The sequence below is a fragment of the Acomys russatus genome, chromosome 9, assembly GCF_903995435.1.
Source record: "Acomys russatus chromosome 9, mAcoRus1.1, whole genome shotgun sequence".
Classification (NCBI taxonomy): Eukaryota; Metazoa; Chordata; class Mammalia; order Rodentia; family Muridae; genus Acomys; species Acomys russatus.
In genome coordinates this window covers 6517297-6531196 of record NC_067145.1, presented here as the reverse complement: position 1 = coordinate 6531196, position 13900 = coordinate 6517297, and the positions used below count along the sequence as shown (strand labels likewise).

The 13900-nt window shown below is 45.4% G+C and overlaps 1 protein-coding gene across 2 annotated transcripts in view; it reads left to right on the top strand.

Annotated features, from left to right (window-relative positions):
- Positions 1-341: 341 nt before the first annotated feature.
- Positions 342-13900, top strand: part of Rai14 (retinoic acid induced 14) — a 137292-nt gene continuing 123733 nt past the window's right edge. Inside the window, exon 1 of one of the 2 annotated variants that reach the window (XM_051150957.1) lies at positions 342-562. The gene's annotated coding sequence lies outside the window, so the exon portion shown is untranslated. The remainder of the gene's footprint in view (positions 563-13900) is intronic. The other variant, XM_051150956.1, reaches the window with a different exon arrangement.

Here is a 13900-nt window from a genome sequence, read left to right as displayed (position 1 = left end):
TTCCCAAGACTACAGATAACTTTGGAAATTGACCTGAAGCGAGGCACTTTTCGGGCCCTCGTCCTACCCCAGCCGTGGAACCCACATACCGTAGTCCCCACTAACTTCAAGTTTAAGGTGTAAGACAGATCCGCGCAGAAGGACCCCACGATCTGCACAAACCAAGAGTTAGCAGGGAAGTCCTAGACGCGCCGCGGGCCGGGGCGTGGGCGGTCAGAGAGCACCTCCCGCAGGTCCCAGGAGCAGCACCGAGGCCAGGTCACCTGACTCCGAGAATTTGGGCCCGCGCGGGGTGGGAGTGGCTAGCTCCTCCCTCCTCGAGCCCACTGGATCCAGGTCGGGGGCCGGCGCCGGGCGGCCACGTGGTGGTGCTGCGGCTGCCCCCGCCCTACCGGCGGAGCCCGGGAGCTGAGCGCCCACTGACCCGGCGTCGGGAGGAGGAGGAGGAGGGACCCAGCGCAGGAAGCGGAGCAGGAAGCGAGCCCGGCGGCCGCGCTTTCCTGGGGAAGCGGCGGGAGGGACAGCCAGCGGAGCCGGGAGCTGAAGCTGCCGCTTGGATGGGGTGAGTGTTGGCGCCGAGCGGGGAGACTGGGGTGCGGGGTCTGGGCTTGGTCCCCGTCTTTGTGTCTAGGGCTGAGGAGAGAGCTCCCGGCGCCGGGCGGACCCGGGCGGGAGTTGCGGTCTGGACACACAGCTTTGGCCGTTCAGTGTCCGCGGAAGACAATTTGTGGAGGAGGAAGGAACGGGAAGGGTGGTGGGGATCTGGCTGAGAGGTTGGACCAAGTTAGGAAAGGGGGCTCGCCTCCTTCGGAGGTCTGGTGCGGAGCAGTGGCGCGGAGTGTCTGCGGAGGGAGCGCGGGTGGGAATGAATGACGGGACCCGGGAGGATTGTGTGAGTGCGCCCCCGGGGCAGCCCATCCCACCTGCGTGTCCTGCCCGGCGTCCTGCTCCCCAATCCTTGCTGCCGGGCCGGACCCGCCTCTTGGCCGAACTTGGAAAAGCCGAAGACTGGGTTGAGAGCGGGAGACGCCGGATGGCTCTGGAGAACCACAGTTCGCTATTGTTCCTTTACGGACCCCTGGGAGCGGGTGAGCTGGCGGGAGGACGCAGGCGAGACCACCCCGGGCCGCCACGGCCCTCTGCCCCCATCCTTCTTGTCATTTCGCCCCCGCTGTCGCTGCTAGGTGGGCGGGGGGAAGGATGCTGGAGTTGGGACACCCTGGGCTTAGGTCGCTCTTCTTCGCGACCGGTCTGGGAAGGCGGGCATCCTTCTTTCAACTCTCATCACTGCTGGCTTGGGCCAGTTCGTGTCAGCAATTTGGGTGCTACAGTTTACAGCAGTTTTTCTTTTGAGATTTAGCATCTCGGTTTTGGGGGTATGATAGGGGTGGTTGGGTTAAGTGTGGAAGGCAACAGATTGGGGCAGGGCCATTAAAGCAGATGGAGCCCACTGTGACTTAAAGAGGCGGGAGTGACCTCACAGAGGCCCGAGCTTTTTATGAAGCGAAGCCGGGCTTTCTTTTCCAAGGAGCCGGGATCAGAGTAGCTTTACTCTCAGCAAGTGTGCAGATGCAAGGCCACTCACTCCGTACCTGCCGCTCTCTTCACTCTGGTCTCACAGGTGATTTGAGTGTGATCCTTTTAAGGAAGAATAGCGCGGAGTTGCATGGGACCTGGAGACTTGGCTCATTGTCTAGGGTGTGAGATTTCAAGGCTGTAAGGGCTGGCCCAGAGAGGAACTAGTTTTGGCCGTTAGTAGGATCTAGCATTAGCTCTTTTAGCGCAAATTTGTATCTCCAATGGGTTTGAAAACCCACACTTGGAAAAAAGCCCATGAATTCCAGGGAGGTTGGACTTTGCCTTGTCCCAAGAGTGCTGGGTCCTTGTTTACACGTGTGACAGCAATTGTTTAGTTTTTGACTGAAGGGTTTAATTTATCTTTTGTTAGTGATAACTTAATAGTGGAGTTGTTTCTCCCCTAGGCTTATAAGACAGGCAATTATATCAGAAGAAATCCAATTCTTGTTGAATAAAGCCTGGGAGAGACAGCCTGTGCTGGGCTGGGCTGTCAGTTTTATCTTCATTCTCACAGATGCTTCATTAACGAATTTTTTTGGAGTGTTTACATCCTTAGCTTTGGTTTTTTTTTAATGACTTTAAAGGGTAGTGCAGGTGTGTTCATAGCACAGTTGAAAAATCTTTGTACTATCCTTGTGAAACTGATTAAGAGTGGATGGGAATTCAGAGAGAAAGTAATATAGTGCTCCTACACAGTTACTGTCCCTAGACTGCCACTTCCTAAAGTTTGTCAATGGAAGGTACAAGTGCCATTACCCTTGTTTTTGTTTGCTGTGTGTGTGTGTGTGTGTGTGTGTGTTGGGAAAGGAAGGGAGGGAGTAGTGTGAGTGTGTGTGTGTGTGTGTGTGTGTGTGTGTGTGTGTGTGTTGGGGAAGGAAGGGAGGGAGTAGTGTGAATGTGTGTGTGTGTGTGTGTGTGTGTGTGTGTATGTATTTATGTTTTTGTGTGGATACCACATGTTTGTGGTCTGAGGACAACTTAAGTCAATTCTCTCCTATTATGTGGGTTTGGGGAATTGAACTCAGGTCTTTGGGCGTAGCAGAAAGCTCCTTTACCTGCTGGGTAAGCCAGCCCCTTTGCTTCTTTTCAGTGTTACTGGCAGTCAGACTCAGGGCTTGTAGTATGCTAAGATGTGTCCTGCCACCATGTTAACCACCACCCCGCTGCCACCCAGGTTTATAGGTAAAGAAACGGAGATTTGGAGTTGAAAGTCAAGTGGGCTTTGGAATTAATAGGTTGGGGTGAATTCTTGACTTTCCCTCTCGTTCCTAACCTACTTGTCTTCCAAAATATAAACACATGTGAACTATTTCAAAGGCCAATAAAAATTGGGCATTCATCGTTCTCCTGCCTAGGTTTAGGAGTTGCTAATGAGTCTATATTTCCTTCATATTCTCGCCTTCAGATAAAAGTAAATTATAACAAATACTTTATCTGTCATTTCTTCTCTGCTTTTAGCCTCAGCTAAGCACGAATGTCCAGTTAGTATGTACATAGTTTCCGAGCGTGTTTGGTCCTTCTGTGTGTCTATAGAAGTTCACGAGCAATTATGTGCCCAGTATTACATGAGTGGCATAGTTCTACATACATACAACTTCTTTATTAACTTTGTTTGAGGCTCGTGTAGGCCTTTACTCACGTCGGCTACTACAGGCAATTCTAGTATGCGAATAACAAAGTATACCTATCCCCTTGTAAGTGAAAACTAGTTTCCAGGGCTTCCTGGCGAATGGCATCCTTTTAGTTGAGGGAAAGCTCAGCACCTTTATTTATTTATAACTGTTTGTTTGTTTAGCCTGTAGCATCCTATAGTATAGCAGTTCACACCCTGAAACAAGATTTTTTTTTTTTTTTTTGTTCACAAATTCTCCCCGCAGCCAATTTCTGGGACAGCAAGGTCGGGGAAGGCTGCGTTCATTATCTCATTCATTTTCCTGGTGCGTATTTAGATTTTGTCTCAGCCATCTGTTAGATGAAAAAGCGAATAGTGGTCAGTTTTAAACTCTAAACGTCTAGATTAAGTTAGTTGACTGGACTGTTTTGCTTGGGTTATCTTTTTAAAATAAGACTAGTTCCTCACTATATTGCTGAGTTCAGAATACTTGAGTTAAAGCTTTTGTTGGCCGTCTGAACTGGGATTACTCACTCAGTGTCCTCTTGCTCCTTTCTTTTTCAGGCCTAAGGGTTTAATTTCTCATGTGCAGAAGCAGCACTCTGCTTTATGAAAGTCCCTAATGGTACCCGACTCCTCAAGGAAGATAGGCATTTCATCACATTGGCCTCTATCTTCCTCCTTCATCACATTGGCCTCCATCTTTGTCCTTCATCATGTTGGCCTCCTTCTTCCTCCTTCATCACGTTGGCCTCCATCTTCCTCCTTCATCACGTTGGCCTCCATCTTCCTCCTTCATCACGTTGGGCTCCATCTTCCTCCTTCATCACGTTGGTCTCCATCTCCTCCTTCATCACATTGGCCTCCATCTTCCTCCTTCATCACGTTGGGCTCCATCTTCCTCCTTCATCATGTTGGCCTCCATCTCCTCCTTCATCATGTTGGCCTCCATCTCCTCCTTCATCACATTGGCCTCCATCTTTCTCCTTCATCATGTTGGCCTCCTTCCTCCTTCATCACGTTGGTCTCCATCTTCCTCCTTCATCACGTTGGCCTCCATCTTCCTCCTTCATCACGTTGGCCTCTATCTTCCTCCTTCATCACGTTGGCCTCCATCTTCCTCCTTCATCACTTTGGCCTCCATCTCCTCCTTCATCACGTTGGCCTCCATCTTCCTCCTTCATCACGTTGTCCTCCATCTCCTCCTTCATCACGTTGTCCTCCATCTTCCTCCTTCATCACGTTGGCCTCCATCTCCTCCTTCATCACGTTGGCCTCCATCTCCTCCTTCATCACATTGGCCTCCATCTTCCTCCTTCTTCACGTTGGCCTCCATCTTCCTCCTTCATACTTCCGGGCTCATCCCGGCCTCTGAGTCATTGTCTTCGCTGCTCCTTCTCTGTGGAGCTCATCTTCCCTGCATGGGCTTTGGCCATTTCCCCTGAGGTGCTTTGTCAGGCACTCCCTCCCAGTATATCCTGCAACCTCTTCCCCACTTTGTTTCCCTGTGTGGCCCTTGTTACTGGCCATATATGTTAATTTATGTTAGTACTGTCTTTCTATACTAGAGTACAGGTCTTTGAAGGCAAGTGTTTTGCATCTTTTTTATTGCTGTCCTTGAGTATCAAGAGCAGTGTTGACACGTAGTTACTCTTATTGGTTAAATATGAATGAACGTAAGGTGTTTTTATAGAATCGGTGTCTAACTGTGCAGTACTAGCCACTGGCCTGGAACTTGTCATGTGGACTAGACCCACCTCTCAATTCTACCTCTGCACACGCCACCGAGTCACTTATCAATATGATGCTTGTTGGTTTTATTTCCTACTTGGTACTTTTCTCCTCTGCTTTCTTCTTCTGCACATGTTGGATGCTCTATAGCACCCCAAAGTCATTTGCAGGCTCTATTGGTATTTTTAAAAATCTTACAAAGAATTCACTCTCTTTCACTGTGTAACTTATCAAGACACAAAATACTTGTGTCTTGAGGTATTTTTCATCGTATTTTTTTCTTTTTTTGGCCTGAATCTAAATGCAAGAAAAAACAAGGAACACGCTCATCTTTTTTTCCTTGGTAATCTTATCTTCCCAATACTAGTGATGTGATGGGGCCTGACCTTTCCCTTCATACAGTATCTCTCCAAACAGGCCTTCCCAGTCCCCAGGAACACCAGACGCAATGGGTTTCTAAGAACAGAAAAGCACTGCTGCACAGGGGTGTGTGCATCATTCTTGCACACTCTTATCTAGGAATACTATGGGATGGGGTCCTTTTTTTATGGTGGAGGGAAAATGAGAACCTTAATCTGAAGGCCTGAGAGCAGCCAGGGACCTAAGAGTACTATAAGATCCGTCACATCAGAAGGTTCCTAACTCAGGGTACAGACAACATTCAAGCACAGGCTTTATTCTGCTGGGAGCCAACTGAACTCTCTCTGCCTTGGGTGATGAGCATAGGAGTTGACTGATCAAAGGTAGGTGTGTCAAAGGCCTTTGTGTGTCTTAAAGGAAGGATAGGGAAAGGAGTCTAATTTTTTTCCATTTAAAGTATATAGGTAAGTGATACTGATAAGCATCCTTTAAAAAAATAACTAGAATGTTAAATAACAACCATTTTGTTCTCTAAATAAAATGGCAGCGGTGAACCGATCAGTATGGTGTGATTTGAGATGGTCTTGGTTAACCACAAGCAGTGGATTATTTGATCATTTGTAAGATACTAAATGAAGAGATTTCTTCTCCTTGGTCAATAGCTGCTCTTTGATTAATCTTGGAAGCAACACCACCAAAGTCAGAGAAGCCTTGCTCATCATGTTTCCTACCCTCTATAGGGAACACAAAACCAACTTGCTGATGGGTAGCATTACATTAACCCACATATATTTTTTAAAGTGGCTTGGGGCTGGAGAGATGGCTCAGTGGTTAAGAGAACAGTCTATTCTTCCAGAGGACCCAGGTTCAATTCCCAGCACCCATGTGGCAGCTCACAACTGTCTGTTCCTCCAGTTCCAGAGGACTTGTAGAGACAAGCAAGCTGATCACCAATGCACATAAAAATAAATAAATATTTTTAAAAATGTGGTTCTATTGACTTAATAGTGCATTCAATGACAAAGTCATCACTGAAGGAAATACGCCTCTTTCTTTAGCTTTATATTCTGGGAGTCCAGTAGATATCACACCACAGGGTGTGTGATTAGTATTTATTGAACAACTAAATGTATAAACATGTCATTACGTCCCTCATAGTAGCTACAAGACATAGACCCATCTAGGGTAGAGATGAGTTCAAATGATAATCAGAAAACAGTGTAGGCTGCAGCAATACTCACGATGAGGCTGAGAAGATGTGCAGGAAATCCCCCTCCCCCATTCCTTGAAGAAGTTTGCATTTTGTGTCTCCACTGCTCTGTCAGCTGTGTTTTGGTGACTCATGTCATCTGGCTTTACCTGTGATGTGGTCCTAATCCCATCTAGTAAGTGGACTTTGCTGACAATTACCTTGTCTTGTCATGTAATTCCATGTTCATCTGTCACCCTGGAAATGTTTATCATAATTAATTCACCCTGTTACTAAGCAAACAACCTAAACATTTGTTGTTTATTTTATGCGCGTGTTTTACAGGCATACACTGTCCCTAGAGGCATAACATGCAGGCACTATCCCTAGAGGCCAGAAGAGGGCGTTGGATCGCCCTGGAACTGGAGTTACAGGCAGCTTTTATTACCCCCAACACACACACACACACACACACACACACACACACACACACACACACACACACGGCAACTGGGAACTTCTGGGAGGTCAGCTAGTGTACTTAATCACTGGGCTATCTTTCTAGCCTGATTTTTTTTTTTTTCTTAAATTCGTATTTGTAGCTCCACAGAAGCATTGTACGTACTACATCAGTTTTCTTTACTGTCAAAAAAATCCAGTTAAAGAATACTCACATTTCAGTATTGCTGTTTTGTCACAAATAAGAACAAGATCACCCGCCAAGCCTTGACTCTGCAATTCTCTTGCCACAGCCTTCAGAGTGTTGAGATTGTGCAAGCGCCCAGCCCTGGATTTTTTCTTTATGGTTTCTAGATGAATACACTTTGCTTAATCAAGGTTTTTTTGTTTTATTTTTAAGCTTTATCCCCTACCCCCTTTTTTAAAAACCTTGCACTACAGTCTTTCCCGTTGCTGTTGCTGGCTCAAGCGCTAGATAGAACCTTAGCCAGGAAAGAAAGCTGCAGCAGAGCTCGCTGGGAGAGTGAAAAGCATCAAGAAAGGCTCCTTTTACACATGTGCAGCAAGGACCTCTTCCCTTCCAAAAGCAGTCTAGTCTTCAAACCAAAGACAACCTTGGTGCAGTGATCCTGGAATGCTCTGACACCATTGATGGGCACCTCCCCACGTCAGATACAGAGCTTGGACCTTTTTTTTCCCCCATGGAGGAAATTGGCTTACTTTCATTGATGCGGCATGCTCAAAATGTTTTTAAAATCAGTTTTAAGGGGTTTGTGGGACCTTTGTACTCTGAACCTCTTTGGAATACTCAGATCTTTAAGAACTCAAAAATCTATGGAATGGCCCTGGAAATCCTTGTGGAATTTATCCTACTTTTCAAGGGACTTTCTTCTCTTTCCGTGCACCTCTACCCCTCAGGAAGGCCTGATAACCTGTCACATTTGCCAAAAAGAACTAATGGTGGGCTTTATAACCACACTTGGAAAACCAGTCCCTCCCTGGTGGCTACACTAGCCAGTCCACGCACTGCTGGCCATATTTTAGAACTAGGTCCACTGGATACAGCATGATACTATGTAGAAGAAATGAGATTTGGCTCTGGGGGGCTGGTGATATGGCTCAGTGGGTAGAGACGCTTGCTGCCAAGCCTGAGGATCTGGAGGAAGGACAAAAAAGACTATCATCTTTCAACCTGGGCATGTGTTCTATTGCATGTCCCTCCTTCTTCCACCAGAAATTAAAAAGAAATACACACACACACACACACACACACACACACACACACACACACACACTGCAAAGAAGTAGAACGCTTGATCTGTGGCATGCTTGTTTCCTTAAGGCCCGAAGACCTCTAAAAAACTGAGCTTCAATTCCTTATCCAAAGGTAATATTCCTTGGTCTGGAATTGGGCCTGTTGACCAGCAGGGCGCAGCTCCTTGTTATCATCCTGAGGAGACTCTGAGGGCATGGTGGGCCTTATGTGACAACATTTAGCCCATTGCAGGAACATCCCAACTTGCTCCCTCTCTCCCTCTCCTCCTCCCCCTCCCTACCCTCCCTTTCTCCCTCCCCTCTTCCAGCTAGTTCCGGCCTCCTTGACAGAGAGGACTGTCTCCTAGAACCCTGTAGAAGCCGGGGCCACTGGATCTCCTCACTGGTGAGCTGGCTCTCAGTTGAGGGCTGCTCTTACAGAGGAAAGCCTCCTCCTATGAAACCTCCACACACAAGAGTCACTGTGAGCCACACTCTATAGAGGTGTGCCACAGTAGCAACTCGAACCACCACTTTGCAGCTTCGCAGCAAACCAGAGGCTGGCCTCCATGGAACCTTAGGTTCTCAGCAGCACGGGTTGGTTGAGCTGAAATCCTCTTGTGGCAGGCACCTTGCTCCTGGGCTGTCAGTGAATAAGGTCAAGGCTAGGCTTGCTCTGGTCTAGGAGTGTGGTCGGCTTTCTCATCTGGGCAAAGACTGATGGGAGAGTCCAATGTTTGAAGGTCTGTGAATGACAAGCCCTGCCTTCATGGACTCAGAATTTCAGGGTTCGGCGTGTTCGCAGTTGATGCCGTCTGTGGTAGATTGTTGGTGGTTGGACTGAGGTCGTGGAGAGAACTCGTTTTGTGGAGGATGCTGAGACCCAGGGAAGTGAAAACAGCTACCTGAGCAGGGTGTGGCAGAACTAGACATGACTGTAACTCTGACTACTGACAGAGGTGGCTTCCTAAACATCCATTGTGTGTGTGCATGCGCATCTGTCTGTCAGTCTCCTAAGGATAGATTGGGACTTGGAAGTCCTATATAAAGCTAATTAGTATTGTGACAAACAGACTTGTTTAAACCTGGACAAACCACTTTAAAGAATACGTGAAGATTGAGAGTCTCAGGTGAGGCCAATATTATTGGGCATGAAGGACAGAAATGAGGTGGAACCCAAGGTGCTCAGCTGGCTGAGAGGGAGGCACATAAATCTCTCACACGTTGTCAGGGAGTTAACAGGTTCTGTTCGGAGTCTTAATTTGACAGGAATGTTCAAGTGATCTGACTGTCCCCTCCCATGAAAGTTGTCACACTGATGATTGAACACTTCTCAAAAAATGAGGGCGTGTTGACGTGCAGTGCAGCCAAGGCCTGGTGGCCCCCTCCCAGCCACAGGGAAGTGAAGATGCGCTCCTCCACTGGCAGGCCAGTGCCCCAGGACAGTCACAGTGGCCTTCATGAGCCTTATAGGAAGGTTATAACACGGTACACGGCTGAATCGTCTCTCATTTTCCTTAATAGAAAATCTTTAGGCTTCCACAGGCAACTTGGGAGGAAGTTGCTTCAAATGCTCTCAGAACCTTTTTGGACCTTTGTTTAGAGATATTAGCAAATCCTTAGATTTTTCTTTGCGGGGGGGCTAGTAGCATTTTCCTCTCAAAATACACCTTTTTTTTCTTATGAACTTTTTGTTGTTGCTGTTAAATTGGGGGTAAAACTTTAGTATAGAAATAATAACTAATGTTTAACACCAACATTTCTACAATATAGGGTTTTTTTTAGAGTTTTATAACCTATTTTTAAACCGCCTTCTGCGCATGCAGCATCAGCGATCTTGATAACTAATTGTTCTTTGGGTGCCGTGCAACTGTATTGGGTGCTTGTGTGCAGCTTTGCCTTTTTTTTTTTCACTCTTTGAGTCTCTCAAAACCAGCGAGAGACAGAATCCGAGGAATCTCTGCAAACGGCATCTAGCTAGAGCTTGTGCTTAGGCCAGTGCGTTGATGCCAGTGCCTCTTCCTGCCTTGCTTGGCAGGAAGCTTGCTTTCATCCTCTGCTCTCCTGTCACCTCCAGAGGACTTTCAATGCATACCCCCTAGAACAAAGGGCATTTGATTCCCCTGATAGTCAAAGTGAGTGTTTATATCCAACAGTGGCAAAAGAAACAGAAAGGACAGCTCATACAATCTTGTCACTATCTGCCTTGGGTGGAGGTGGACGCCTGCAGGCTGTGGGCACTTCTGTGTGAGGCTGCAGGGCGGGTATCGCCAGCTTTCCCGTGCCATGCCCTTGTCTTGTTGGTCAGCTTTTCTAGAATTACCCCTTTAAAAAGAATAGTATCACTGCCTTTCATTGTCCTGAAGAATTTGCAGTGTCTGTACACCATTAAAATTATACATATGTTGGTGAGAATTGTACAAGACAATGTAACTTCTTCAGGCACAGAGACATTCTAACAATGGAAGTAACTAAGTATCAGGCATTTTCCTTTTCTGAATTGTTGCCCGAAACATGGGCCCTTCCACCCTAGTTTGTACTTCTTAGCTGAGCTGAGTTATAAAAATGAACACTCCGCTTCCCTGTCTTTTTATTTTCTCTGATACTCATGTGGTATCTTCAGCAGGGCTAAGTGGAGAAGGATTTGACTTGCCATCTCAATAAACTTATTGATTAAGTATGCACTTTACATATGAGAGGCAGGGGTATGGGAAGGAGGGATCATCTAGAGGGAGCACCCTTTCCAAACTGGCCCATGTGGGCTCCTAAGAGGGAGCTCCCTCCTGCCAGCAGCTGTTCTAGGATTGCTCCACCTGTCAAGGCAACTCATTATTATTATTATTACTATTATTGTTGTTTTTTGATATTATTATTATTAATTATTTTTAAGTACAAAGAAGGTGACCTGGCCAAGGTTTATTTTTAGTGTTGTCTATTATGTAACCCTGAGTCATGTTGGGTGCAAAGTTTAAATTTGCTATTGTTGTTTCTAAACGTTGCCACTTTGGCCAGGTAAAAATTTCTGCCTTATAGTTTTCTAATTTGGTAGCTAAAAATGCTAATGCCATTTAATTCCAAAGTGGTTGCATTACATAAGGTAGTTCTCATTTGTAATGCAATTTAAATAGAAAAAAAAAATTAAGGCAGTCATGTAAATCCCAGCTACTGAAACTGAGGCTTACAATCCCACAGCAGCTGAATGTACACTTTGTGGAAAACATGACAACAGTGAAGGGTTTCTGAGTGCACAGTGACCAGAACTTAGCTTAAAGACACACACAGAATGACTCTGAGTTGTCTTGGACAATGCTGACCCATGATGCACTGCAGGAATTCACCATAGCCTTGGTTCTGAAGACTATACAGGGTTTTACACTGTGCCCGCTGTTCACACTTACTCATGGTGCACTTAACAAGTTCACTGGAGCCTTGGTGCCTGAAACAGCTCGGCTCACACTTAAGGCCATTACATGTTGTAAACTGTAGTGTTGGACTGTACATGCAATGTTTGTGCTCTCACAGAAACATACTGGCTTAATTACAAAACATAAGCGGTTCTAAATCCCCTATCAAGTCAGTATATCTTTGCATTATCTCATATCAGAATGTTTGGTTTTAAAAATGAACTAGTTGCCGATTTGTTTTATTTATAGAAAAACCACAAAATGGGCTTTGGCTTGGGGCTAGGACAGAGTTTCTAGCATTTCTAAAGTGACTCTAAGCCTGTTTCTGCCATTTTAAGAAAGGCGATATTCACAGCATCTGGTAGTTATAAAATCAAAATTATCAATCAACTCTAAGTACAGTTGAAGATCCTCTGGGTCCTTCAGTGCCCACTGTTCAGCCAAGACTTATTTCTTCATGTAATAAGGAATAAGCATGCCATCTTATTAGTATGCAAGTTTGCTTTGTCATTAAAAAATAGTACAATTATATGAATGCATACGAATTTTAAAAATTTTTTTTTATGATTTGTCAGTGTATACCTTTTTAATATACCTATTCTGTTACTAGGACCACAAAAGCTGTTCTCGTGAAAAAGGGGTTACAGCCCGGCAGTGGGGGCACACACCAAGCACTCCGGTGGGTCTCTGAGTTTGAGACTAGCCTGGGCTACATAGTCAGTTCCAGGACAGCCAGAGCTACACAGAGAAACCTTGTTTCGAAAAACAAAACAACAAACAACAAAACAACAAACAGCGGCAACAACAACAAAAGAAAAAAGAAGAAGAAAAAGAAAAGTGGTTACAAATGTAGACAGTTGAAGAAGCTCCAATTTAGGTAGATGACACTTATTTTGGCTGTTATGGCTCTCTGCCGCCCTCTGTAAGAGCTGTTGGTATGCTGACAAGTTGCCATTAACAGTCTATAGCAATAAAGAAAGCTTGTCCCCTAGGCCAGTGTGACCCAGCATAGTCCACAGGTCTGCTGCTCTGCTTTCTTTTTACTAGTCTACTTCTATTACATAGTTAAATAATTTGAACAGTGTGAAGACAACTGAATTTTAAGTTGTATTAGCAAGTTCCTCAGAGAACTCGCCTTGCTTCAACCACGCTGTAGACATGGCAGTCGAACCTTTTTAAAGTAACCATGGTGGTACTCAGTGAAGTGGGTGCAAAGTTACGTTCCATGTTGAATGCTTTGGGAAACGATCCACCTGTCCAGCTCTCAATAGTGAGAAAATAGTGGTATAGTTTTTGAATAGTACAGATTTGGGGGTGGGTAATTGGTTGAACACACATAGACTGGATGCCTATCATGCTGACATGGAATAAGATTATTAGTTATTACTTCTGTCTGTGTCTGAGGAAGCTGTTTAGGCTACGACTTTTAAGTCATTTTATCAGTAACTTGCACTATTTAGTAAATTAATAAAATTAAGATATTGAGGTAATATTAAAGCTGGTAGCATGTACATTTTAAAAAAATTATCCTGCCTCAGTAATAATAAGGTGAAATGCTTTTATATGGAGACCTGCATAAATTGTCACAACAGAGATTCATGTTCCAAATGGAGGATATATAGGCAATTTTAAGATTCTCAGTAGCCACAACTGGAAAACTGTGAAATGAGTGATGCATTCAAATGCGTTTGTTTCTAATATATCATTAATATAACATTTATTAGGATAACAGGTGAACATTTCTTTTCCCAGAAAACCTGTGTGTTCCCATTTATAGCAGATCTTGGTTTACACCAGTTACATCTCAAATGTTGGGTAGCAGTCTGTGGCTAGTTACCATGGTACAGGGCAGCCTTGGCTACGTAAGGCCCCTTCATCTAGATGTGGTAGCGAGCAGCACTTGGGATCTAGAACACTGTCACCAGGCCTGGGGTGTGGCTCAGTAGTTGAACATACATATCGAATGCATGAGGTCCTGGTCCCACCGCTAAGCACAGTATCCCACCTGCAGAAATGCCGGTGCTGCCTGGGGAGCTCAGCTGCGAGACCACAGGAGTTGCAGTATTTTTTTTTAAATCCATGTCTGACCAAGCTTTCCCCATTTACCTTGGATTTCCACCTCAGCTTCGAGCATTCCTGTGCAGCAGCTACATGGGTGTAGTGGGTATAATGGACGGATGAGTTCTGACTGTGCAAGTCTGCAATTCTATTTTTGTGCCAGAGCAGCAGTCCTCATGGAGGTTTTCTTTCTTTCTTTTTTGTTTTTTTTGTTTTTTTTTTTTTTTGTTGTTGTTGTTTTTGTTTTTTAACAGT